Raw genomic sequence first — 12636 nt, forward strand, 5'->3', positions numbered from 1 at the left:
TGTAAGACTTGGCTGGATTTCTTTATCATCCAGTAGGTGGAGATATGTCAGTATGACTGGCACGTTAGATCAACCAGAAGAGGAGCAAAACAGTCATTTTGTGGTTGTGAGTCTTATTATCTTTTTTCAATTATCTTTAACTTTTTACAAAAGGGTTTTATAGATATTGTAAGATCAATACCAATAGAAGTCAGCTGTTGAAAAATTGCAAAATTCATATACAAGAAATAAAATTAATACACTGCATCAGAAACTAGCAAGAGCCCTCTATTGGGGATGTCTTTCTGTATGCTGTGAATGTGTTGCTTTGACTGATTGATAAATAAAATCCTGATTGGCCAGTAGCCAGGCAGGATGGTATAGTATAAGAGGGACAAGCAGAGAAGAGAATTCTAGGAAAAGGAAGGCTGAGTCAGGAGATGCTGCCAGATGCTGCTGCCAAGAGAAGTAAGATGAAAAATACTAGTAAGCCACAAGCCATGTGGCAACTTGTAGATTAATAGAAATGGGTTAATTTAAGATATAAGAACTAGATAGCAAGAAGCCTGCCATGGCCATAGAGTTTATAAGTAATATAAGTCTCTGTGTGTTTATTTGGGTATGAGTGGCTGTGGGCCCTGGTGGGACTGGAGAAATCTCCAGCTACAGCCCTCCTCTGTGATTTTGCTGTATTTCATTTGATTAATTATTTATATAGTTACAATATGTCATTTAGGATTTCTTATTTGTTACTATTATTAGAAACATGCCCCAGCCAGGGGGTTTCAACAGGGTGACCCACCTATGGGAGCAAATGAAAGGAACAGGGGACACAAGAGATGACAGCAAGACAGGATTCTGATCAAGCTGCAAATTTTATTTTCCTCAGCAAGGCTTATATAGCATAGAAGGGGAGGGGACAGGAAGGAGGGAAGGGGAAAAAGACATGGAAGGGGTGCAAGATGAGAAAGACGTGCAGATTGTGCAACTGCAGGATGTTGGCTAAGGTCACTGGTCAGTGGCCATTTATTCTGTTGCTAGGCTACCTGACCATGGAAAGCTCTTTACATTCAGTTGTCATGGCACGTGACTATGGAATGTTCTTATCTTTGGGAGCCTCTGGTTAGTAAACAGGTGTTACTGCTCTGGGAAAGGGCAGTGGTCGTATGACTTGTTCTCTGGCCTAGCTAGTACTTTTCCATGGTTTATGTTTGGTTCCTGACATCTTGGTCCCTGACAGGAACACACATGAGTCTTTGTGTACACACAAAATGATTTTCTTGAGTTTGATTCCTAGGAATGAGAATGTTGGAGTAAAATACTTGCAATTAAGAAAAATAATTGCAATTCTTTATTATTTTATAATTTCATAAATATATATTTATATAATGAACTTTGATCATATCCCCCTGTTATCCTATCTCATCTTCCTTCTGCTCTCATTGAATGTTGAACCTCTTCTTTTTCCCAGCAACCCCCATTCTTACTTTCACATCTTTATTTAAAGGCTGTAAAAATTTTGGTAAATTTCCAGGAGAAAATGTTTATAAACTTTTCCTTATATTCCCAACTCCCTCCTAAAATGAAATTTCTATTTTATTTAAAGTTGACTGCAGTGCAATGTTCAAAATAATAATTTTACTCTTTTTATGTAGAATAACTTTCCTTTCCCATCAGTTCAATACATTTTTACTGAATTTCTAATATGCGCTAGTCACTGTGTGATGTGCTGAATATAAAAGAGGAATCACCTGTCACTTCCCATAAAGCTAGCATCTTTACTTGTTGGAGTATAGAGGAAGAAACACCAATTTTTTTTGCTAAAATGTGAAAAGGGATGCAAATATCATTAGGTTAGTGTTTAGTAGAAGAATATTTTGTTTATATGGTGGCACTGGCCACAATCAATACATTGCAATAATTTATCATCATCATGGGTGTGCTATACAAGAGCTAAACTTTTCTTCAGATATTAGAGGCTTGTATTTTAAATACCAAATGACTTCTCCTCTCTTTTGTCCAATCTCTCATAGGACAAATGTTCAATGGGAAACCAAAAAAGGTTGTGACAATGAAAATCATAAATGTATGATTGCCTCACAGGCAAACTCTGACCTGTAAGTCTAAATCTGCAAAATAAAACTTTATGTTGCAGAGGAAAGTTAAAAGGGTCAAATAATTCCAAATCAAAATAATTTTTTTCTTAAATACTATTTTTTGCTACATTCTAAAAGATTAGAGAGTGATGGAGGAATGTCTTTCTGTATGCTGTGAAAATATGTTGCTCTGATCGGTTGATAAATAAAGATGTTTGGCCTATGGCTGTAGGACCGGTAGGTGGAACAGATTTGTCCTGACTGTGGGCCAGGCAGGAGACAGGAAAACATCAGCTACAAGAAAGGGACTTCGTTATCAATTAATTTCTTTGCATGAAACCTTGGTAACTGTGAGCAATATATATGGCCCTGAAATTCATTCAGCTCTGTGCACTATCTATCTCACTATAATATGTTTTTCCAATTCAACATGTGTCAACAAACACTAGGAAACTTTTGTATCAGCAGTTATATTTCGGAAAATTAGGATAACCTCCTAAACATTTATACTTTAAAAAGCTAAATGTTTATCTTGATGTTTATCTATGCTCTGAGGCAAAATATTTCCACTCATTTCACATTTGCATGGAGACTGTTTTCTCAATGCTTTCTTTTGCTTTCCGAGTCATAGTTGATTTCTTTCATGTGAGACTTATCAAAGCTACAAAATCACAGCAAGTGATTAAAACAGTTCATAACAATTGCTATGGAGTGCATTCTTTAAGAGGAATTTAGTTTTTTGAAGTAGTATCAAATCAGTCTGCAAAAATGTGGATTAAAAGTAAAATATGAAATGCTCTAGTATGCAGTGTTGTTTCATTGATACATTTCCATTGTTCCACATTGTTCTGAAGTGATTTTCTGTATCATTTGTTCATCAATGAGAAAAAATATCATTTAGTGTGTTTAGAACAATGTATTAATATACCATGTGTAGAATTTAGTCTTCCATTATTATAATTTCAAGTGACATTGTGGCTTAAAGAGAAAACTAAAGTTGTCACTGGCACCCTGGAGTTTAGATGTGCTAATAAGTTAATGAGCCATGTTACTGTTTCCATGTAGCTTCATAACTTAGGTACAAGTTTAAAGTTCTTGATGGAATTCCCCACAGAGACAAATTTGATAGGCATCCTATTGGGTTTGGGCATTTGTATTTATAAATCCTATTATTTTAGGATCCACTTGCAAATTTCCTGTTCTTTCAATTACTCATTTGGCTCAACTGAGTGATAATTCTTCATAAGCACTGTATGAGGAAAGGATCTATGATTCCCATAATTTCATAAAAGATCCAAATTTCCTGTTGGTGAGATGGCTCACCAGGCCAAAGTGTTTGTTGCAATCCTCCTGGTAACTTGAGCTCAATCCCTGGATCCCAAGTTAAGCTGGAAGGAAAAATCAACTCCACAAAGTTGTCCTCTGACATCCCCCACATGCTGGGTTGTTATTCTCATTTCTACATTATTCATATGCACATACAATAATAAACAATTTTTTTTAAATTTAAAACATCCAAAGTTTCCTCAAAAACAGAGTTCATTGTGCAAAAGGAAACAAAGATATACACATAGGTATGTATGTATGAAAAGCCACTTTAGAATTTTTACATTATAATTTAATTTACAGCAAGCCAGTTTTGGGTACATAGTTCTTTATATTTTTCTAATGCATAAAATTCTGTGATCAAGACAGAGAAGGAATTAATCTCTCCTAAATATAATATGTTTCTTTGTTTCTTTGTTCTCAGTTCCTGCAACCATTGATCTGTTGTGTCTGAGAGGTCTTGGCTTTTCCTGAATATAATGTCATATAATTGAGGTCATACCATTTATAGTTTTGAAATCTGGCTTCTTTCACTAGGCATCACCAGGGAGATTCCTATAGCTGTTGCTCCTGTCCCTGGTTTCCACCTGTTGCTCAACAGCATAACCTTCCATATGAATACTATTGCTTTTACCAAAGGAGACACATTTTATTTATTTCCCATCTTTCCAATATTTTAGTAATTATGAATTAAGCATTGAAAGGCATTACTATTTCATGTGTTTCTGCTTCTTATTTGGGATCATTGATGTATTGGTCCATGAGAGTGGAGGGAGCAGAAGCAAGAAACAGGGTATGTTAGAGACAACCCTCCAGGAGATGACTTCAGTGAATCAGCTCAGCTTTATTCCAGAGTACAGGAATAAATACACACAGGATTGGGGAACCTAGGAACAAACCCTAATTTGTGTTAAGTGGCACACTCCTATCATAAGGCTTTGCATGTGGCTGCAGGGTCCTACAACAGAGCTCCTAGTAGTTACTATATGTTCAGTAGGAGAAAGGTTTCTAACAGAAAACTGTGCCAAGGTCACCCTAGAGATTAACCAGGCATCCAGGCTTAGGTATAGCTTTCAGATAAGGTCCGTCCTCTGGGTCCAAAGATATTCTCTAGATAAGAGCAGGTAGAGAGCAGGAAGTCTCCTTGTTGGGGGTGGATAGTGCTTATGTTGTCGAGCTTTGGAGAAAGCTGCCAGGCTATGTTAGGCCAGCAAGACCTTTCAATTAGTTCATCATTGTTTTGTGGACCTAAGCTTTCATTTCTCTTGTGTAAATAAGTTTAGTAAGGCAGCTAGGTAGTATTGTAAGTATATGTGTGCTTTATAAGAAAGAGATCAGCTCTTTTCTAAAGGGGCCATCATTCTGCACTCTTAACAGCAATGTAAAAGAGTCTTGATGTTTTTGTGTCCTCATCAAACTTTAGAGCATCATTCTGTCATATTCACTGTTTAAAAAGGTGTGCAGCAGTACGTGGTTGATGAAGTGATAACTCACAATAGTCTGATCAATAATTTATTAAGGGGTGCAATGGGAATGACACACTTATGATATAAGAAAAAGTAAACGCTGCTGCTGATCCAGCTGTCATTGTTCTGCTGTTCTGTCCAAATGTTATGAAGACCAACCATAAGCCACACTTCCATTTCCTTCTACTCTGACCACCCAAGAGAGGAGCTTAACCCCTCTCCTCAGTTCTTAAGAAATCACGTATACAGACAAGATGGCACCCTAGGGCTTGTCATCCCAATGCCATTGGCTGAACAGATCTAATTCCCACAACACTTCCTCTTCTCTGTCTAAGTAAGAAGGTTCTAATCCTAACATAAAACTATATACAATAAGAACAATGATCAAGAATTGTCCAGAAGAAAGAAAAGATAATAACATAAATATAGGGGAACTACAACCAACAAGAACAACATCAAGCAAGGAACATATTCTAATGTCCAGGTCATAGATAATTGGCCAGTTACAGAGATTACTCCAATATCTGTCCTATCCTGAAGGGTCTAAGTCTTGTAACTAATATGCTCTTTGCTAAGATTTGAGAGGATTGTAACAGTAACTATTTTGTTTACAAATAGCACCCAATGTGCCACCCATACATCCACATAAAACCTGAGAAAGCTTTAAATAGGTTCTAACGTACACAAACAGAGCTACACTGGGCTTCTAGTTTCTCATGCCAGCTACAGTGCCCATGAAATGAATCCACATGTCTCTGTCATTTCTGAAGTTTTGGAAATTGCTTGCAATGCACTTCCTGTTCACTCAGGTAATATTATATCCTTCTTGAGTTTTTGATGTAATTGAAGACCAGAAAGTTTTAATTATAATTTTCCTTAGTTAGGATAAAAGATAAATTAGATATGAAACTTTAGAATCACAAAGATAAAATAGATAATAGAATATTTTCTTAAATTTGCCAAATATAAATAGACTAAATATTATAACTATAATTCCTGCTTGATAACTGCTTTGCCATATGTAATTTTAACTATGTTAAAGTTAAAATCTTCCTTTTTGATTAGACAGAAAAGGGGAAATGATATGGGATGTCTTTCTGTACACTGTGAATATATTTTGCTCCTACTGGTTAGTTAATAAAGCTACTCTGGCCTATGGCAAGGCCGGATAAGAGTCAGGCAGGAAATCTCAGCAAAGATACAGGGAAAAGATGAGCAAAGTCAGGGACAGACCAAAAGACCAGTAACTCCTTAGTCACATGGCAATACATAGATTAATAGAAATGGGTTAAGTTAAATTGTAAAAGCAAGCTAGCAATAAGCCTGAGTAATAGGTCAGATGGTTTGTAATTAATATTAAGCCTATGAATGAGTATTTGCAAGTGGCTGCAGGAGAGGATGGGACAGAGAAAAGCCTCTGTTTAAAGTTGTGGTTATAATTTTATGTTTTCTAATGACTATGATGTGCATGTTGTTAACCTCATCTTCCATGTCAGTGTTTTCTTCAGTGAAGTATCTATCGATGTCTCCATTTCTTAAATTACACGGTTCTTTTTCTTCTAGAGTGCTGATTTTTAAAATTCTTTATATATTGTGGATACAAATTCTTTGTAATAAAAGTGTTTCGTAAACCAAGTTAGTATAATACGATTGGTATTTTTATTCTCTTAGAAGTAACAGAGTAAAGATTTAATTTGAAGTTCAGTTTAAATGTGATTTCTCTTAATGGCTCACATTTTTGGTATTAAAGATTAAAGTTCTTTGTGTTATTAAGGAGTTCGAGACCATAAGGAAGACCATCAAACAAAAACTGAAATTTAGATTGCAAAAATAAGTTTGCTAAGCAATATGGTTGTACCAACCTCTCCTGATAGTCTGAGAGTCACTGGCCCAGGAAAGCTCGGGCTAGAGTTTTAAAGGCACAGACCACAATTACCTCACCTCTGGGAATTTCCTGCCACGGGAGGCCTTATGTGCATTAATTTTGGTAAACAACAGTTAAGCAGTATTACAAAAGCAGGAAGTGCATCTGGCTAGTATTTTGAAATAACAATTACACAATGAAGGAAGGGATATAATCCTGGAAACAAGGGGGCTCACCTCAGACATCCAGTGGTTCACCATCCTTGTGCTAAGAATTAAGTTGGGCTGACTCTTTTTTCTTTTCTTTTGTTTCTTTTATTATTATTATTATTATTATTATTATTATTATTATTATTTTACAAATCAACTTAATGGAAACAAATTTACATTACAGTGTAAAGCAAGGTTTCAAACATTTTCCCTGGATTTTCTTATATATATTTCCTTTGTGTGATGTAGTATTCCAGTTGTTTTCAATTTAACCTTGATGGGTCTATTAGGTTCTTGTTTTAGTCAGTGTTGTATTGCTGTGAAGAAACAACATGACCATAGCAATTCTTATAAAGGGAAACATTTGCTGTGGATATCGCTGTGTAAATAAACTTCTGATTGGCCAGTGGCCAGGCAGGAAGTATAGGTGGGAAAAGAGAGTAGAGAATTCTGGGAAGTAGAAGACTGGAGAGAGACACCACCAGCCGCCGCCATGAGAAGCAACATGTAAAGACACTGGTAAGCCACACGCCATGTGGCAAAGTATAGACTAACAGAAATGGGTTAATTTAAGATAAAAAAGGTAGATAACAGGCAGCCTGCCATGGCCATACAGTTTCTAAACAATGTAAGTTTCTGTGTGCTTTTGGTTGGGTCTGAGCGACTATGGGTCTGGCGGGTAAGAGAGATTTGTCCTGACTGGGTCAGGCAGGAAACTCTAACTACAAACATTTATTTGGGGCTGACTTACAGTTTCAGAGGTTTAGTCCCTTATTATCATGGTAGGAAACATGGTGGCACACAGGCAGACATGGTACTGGAGAGTGACTGAGACTTCTACATCTGCATCAGCAGGCAGAGAGAGAACCCCTGGGCCTTTCTTGGACTTCTGAAATCACAAAACCATCCCAGTGATGCACTTCCTCCGACAAGGCCATGCCCCCTAGTGCCACTCCCTAGGCATTCAAATACACGAGCCTATGGGGGCCATTCTTATTCAAACCAGCACATTTCTTGAACACTAACCTTGGTTCTGATTTTAATTCTTAGACCATTCTTAATGAAAGTTTCCCATAAATACTTTAAAGACATTTGCTATATGCCTTTTTGGATAAAACCATATAAGCACAAACTGTTGTACAAATGTACAGTGGTCATGACTTGTTCATTCCTGTATGAGTTTCCTTGTGCCTTTCTAAAATCTGTCATGGTGGAGTAAGGAATGCTGCTTAAAGGTTCTGGATCATAAAGCTGAGTGGGTGGTACACACCTGTTACTTGAGCATCTTGGAGGCTGAGAACAGATGACTGCCTCAACTAGATAGGAGAATGGTGTCTTCAACAACAACAAAACATTAAAACTAAGAATGAACAACAAAAGGAAATGTACCAAGATGCAAAAGAATTCTCTGGATTTTCATAAACCTTTCTTTCAATAAATCTTAGATTGATACTATCTGAGAACAGAAAGACAGGGAACACAGGTTTCCCCATGTGTAACTCCAGGAAGGTACTTTACAAACAGGTGATTCTCACAATATGCTAAGCACAAGGTCTCATCCTACAGTCTCTCTCTAAATCAAATGTTCTTAGTCATTGTTATCTTTATGGAAACTATGACTCACATAGTCTATAGTCCTTCTGTTACTAAAATCACATAAGAGCCTGAGGCCTTTAATTTATCCAGTGTCACATCACAGATACCCCACCACATCATATCCTCTATTTCCTGGGCCTTCACCTTACCAATGACCTCTCTGATGATGATGCCCATTAGGTGTGCCATTAGTCACCGCATCTATACATTCTTGATGTTACCTGCCCAGTTCACCCTCTTCTGTAACTCACTGTTGCCTGATATTTCCTCCCAGTTAGTCTAATTTCTGAAGTCCTGGTTCCTCCTAGGGTACGCTTCTCTAGTTTGCCATTTCTACTGTGAGTTTTGACTCCAAGTTATTTTTAAATCTGTTAATTCATTTTCAAGGTCCTAATTTAAAAAATAGCGTAAGTAATAAAAGTCATCATGCATGCACTATTTGTTTCTACTTGCCCAGATTATGAGATCCTTTTGATGGTTTTTACCATCAAACACAACAGAATCCACTAACAAGAGTTTTATTCAGATAAGGAGAAAGAGATAGATGTGATCAGGCCTGCTGAAGAAGGTGAGGGAACATGGGGCCTATATTTTTAAGGGCCATCCTGCACCAGCACACAGGCCCATGTGGTTACTCCATGCATGCACATAGATCACATGGTCACACTGTGATTACATGACCATGCAGTGCATGAGTTACATAGGATGTATGACCTAGAAATGACTAAGCAGTGTCAACACAGGCGATTGACGTGGTTTAAAGCAGCCATTTTAATTTTCCCTTTTGGTGGAGTGGGATAAAGGGAGTTGTGGGATAGGGACAAGTGGAACACATGGGTATTAAAGAGTTTGATGTCACAAAACTGAGTGGCTGTGGGAGTAGACTGTGACTGCTTTCCTATAAAACCAACTTCTGAACTGTACAGAAGTTTGTGGTCTTGAGCCACCCTAGATTTCTTCTGAGAGAAGTCTTTTCTTTGTGTGAAAGTTGGAGACACTGCCTGCCTTTTTCTGTAGTGTTTTTAATGCTACAGTGTCCTTCTGTAAAGGCAGGAGTTTGGGCTTGTTTTGAAGTCTGCTTTCACCTTTCGTATCTTGTCATTCTCAAAATGCAACTATGGATGGGAAAGTTGCTCTGTCTGCATTGTATTCACACACAAGAGCTAAGAGCTATGATTGTTCAGAGAAAGGGGTGGAAGTGCCCCTTGATGACTTGGAAGGGGCAATGGTGACATCTTGCAGGAGAGTTAGGCACAGGGAGAGATCAAGTGTTCTAATTTGAAGTCCCTGTGTGCTCACCTTGTATGTGAGAAAAGTGTAAAATCAAGGAAAACCACTTACATGGAAGTAAATTAGAATCTAAATTATGATGGACATAAAGACAGTAGAAACCTGAGCAAATGGCAAGCCCTAAACTGAGGGATGATGACTACTAACTGTTCCTTATCAAGTGTATACAACTGTTAAAAGCCTTGAGGCAGAATCTGCTTTGTGGGCTATGGAACAATCTTGCCTGCAGCTTCTGCCTTTGATTTCATGAGAAGTCTCTTTTAGAGCTGTTTGCTCTCCCTTAGGTAGACGTGACTCAAAGTGATGCCAACTGTCCGCCTTATTGATCAGGTCAGTATGGACGAAGTGCTAAAAAATCATATTAATCTAAATGTTTCTTTGTTCAATAAATTTGTTTCAGACAATATATTATGATCACACTTTTCTCTCCTCCAACTCTTCCCAGATGCTCCCCACCTCCAAACATATCCAACTTCATATACTTTCTTTCTCTCTGTCTTTTGAAACTAAAGAGTCAGACAAAGATTTAATGTACTCATTAGATGTGTTACCTTGAGCAGCTTTAAAAATTAGGAGCTTTTTAATTTTTAATGTATTATTATTATTATTATATTTTCTATTATTATTTATTTGTATGTGGGGGGTAGGTGGGGTCAGGAAAGGTCCACAGTATAATTCTGTTACAAAATACCAATGTCTCTGAAGGAATATGATCTAGATTGAGATAAGCCATATCACTGGATTAACATTTTAAAATTGAGGTTATGTTAGTTTTTATTGTCAACTTGGCATAACCTAAATTCACCTGGGAAATGGTAACCCCAGTTGAGGAATTGCCCAGATCAGACTGGCCTATGGCCATGTCGGGGAGATTGTTTTGATTAATGACTGTTGTTGGGGCACATCTCAATACAGGTAGCTCTATTCCTAGGCATATGGGTCTGGGCTGTTTAAGAAGGCTAGTTAAGGGAGCCAGTGAACAGCATTCCTGCATGGATTCTGCTTTAGTTCCTGCCCTGAACTTCCTTAATGATGCATTATGACCTGGCATTGTAAGCCAAATAGAACCTTTCCCCACAAATTGCTTTTGGCCAGTGTTTTATCACAGCCATGAAATGAAACTAGAACAGAGGTCAAGGTCATTGATAAATGTCAGTTCCCATGCCATATGTGAGATCCTTGAATGAGAAAGACTTATGCAACACCAGCATATTTGGAGTATATTAAATTTTTTTCTTGTAATTTTCATGGACAATTTGTCGTGACCGCCTCGACCAGAAAGGATGACGCAACACCGGAGCTCTTCTTTAAGCAGTTTATTCAGGACCTTGTTAGTAGTGATGTCTCCCCCCAGGCAAGCCTCTCCCAGCCCTTAAGTAGGTCTGGGCTACCAACCCCAGACAGCCACGTGGGCACTATCCATAGGTCCACGCATATGCCAGCAGCACACAAATCCAGCCATAGCCAAATAAGGAGCTGTTTACCACAAAGAGTACTTGCCGTCGGGAAGGCAGAGAGTGGAAGCCAGAGCCATCTTTAAGGTTCGCCTACACGCAGCTCTCTACAGTTCTCCCTTTTTGTTTTGCAGAGCAACAGGCAAGAGTAGAGGTCTGATCTCTGCTAAAATGGAACATGTACTAATGTTTGTCCAGGCGTCATCCACCCAGAGAACACTAGACCCGTCCGATACCCTTTTCACAGAGGTGGGAGTTAGGGTACCAACCCACATGCAATCAGACTTGCTCTTCTTGAGGTCAGTGTATCTTAGCCTCAAGTGCAGTGCGCAGGCCTTGCATCCTGTGCCTAAATATCTTTTAAAGTAGCCAACCAGGCTTGGGGGGACTGTCCTTCTTCAATGGCCATAAAGGCTTGGATAATCATGGCTGCATGGCGACGCTGTGAGATTCTAATGCGACAAATGCACCACAAGCATACTAGGGAGGTGAGCACCAGTAAGCCTACTAGGGCTCATATTCCCGCCCACTCCTTCAGGTGATCCATGGCTGTAGCAATCCAGGAAGATAATCCCTCTGCCAGTCCGGTATCCATTCAGGTCAAATTCACCGTGACAATAGCCACCCTCAGCTGGTTATCAAACTCTCCAGTCCAATTGCCTAAAAGATAACTCGACAACCTTTTTGATAAATCTGCAGCATGGGTAAAATTATTATATTGGACACTAGTCACACGTAACCCTTCATACTTCCATTGGCAGCCGAGTTGGGCAATCTGCCAGAGGGTATCAATTTGCTCTTGAACCAGGTCAATTCTCTGGTTGACCACCATCAATCCTCCTCGTATTTGAGCATTGATGCCCTTTTGCACATCCAGAGCATGTGCCACATTGGCAGAAAGATTATTCAAGGTCTGTGCTGTCTGTAAAGTATGACTCATGGCAATGGCGGCTGTAGCGGCTCCAACAGCCGCCAAGGAAATAGCTGTAGCAATGGCGGCAGTAATGCCAAAATCTCTTTTTTGTCTAAATAGGGTCATAGCATTAGGAGCATCAACTGGCATAGGCAACCACCAAGGCATACGGGTAATTATGGCATAATCATATTTAGAAGCATTCCAGCATTGAGTATAAAAACAGGTATTATTATGGCAAGATACAGGCCTCACTTTGCTCACTATAAACAAGAATGGAGGATACACACAAACTGGAGTAGGATTATAAGTAATATTAGCCAGTGGCTCAACTCCATCATACGCACAGCCTGCATCAGTTCTGGCAGTGATGTCTGTGGCACAGAATCCCAGGAGCCCCAAGGCTTGGAGCTACTCCATGAAAACTGACTAATCCCATGCAC

The sequence above is a fragment of the Onychomys torridus genome, chromosome 6 (genome assembly GCF_903995425.1).
Source record: "Onychomys torridus chromosome 6, mOncTor1.1, whole genome shotgun sequence".
NCBI lineage: Eukaryota > Metazoa > Chordata > Mammalia > Rodentia > Cricetidae > Onychomys > Onychomys torridus.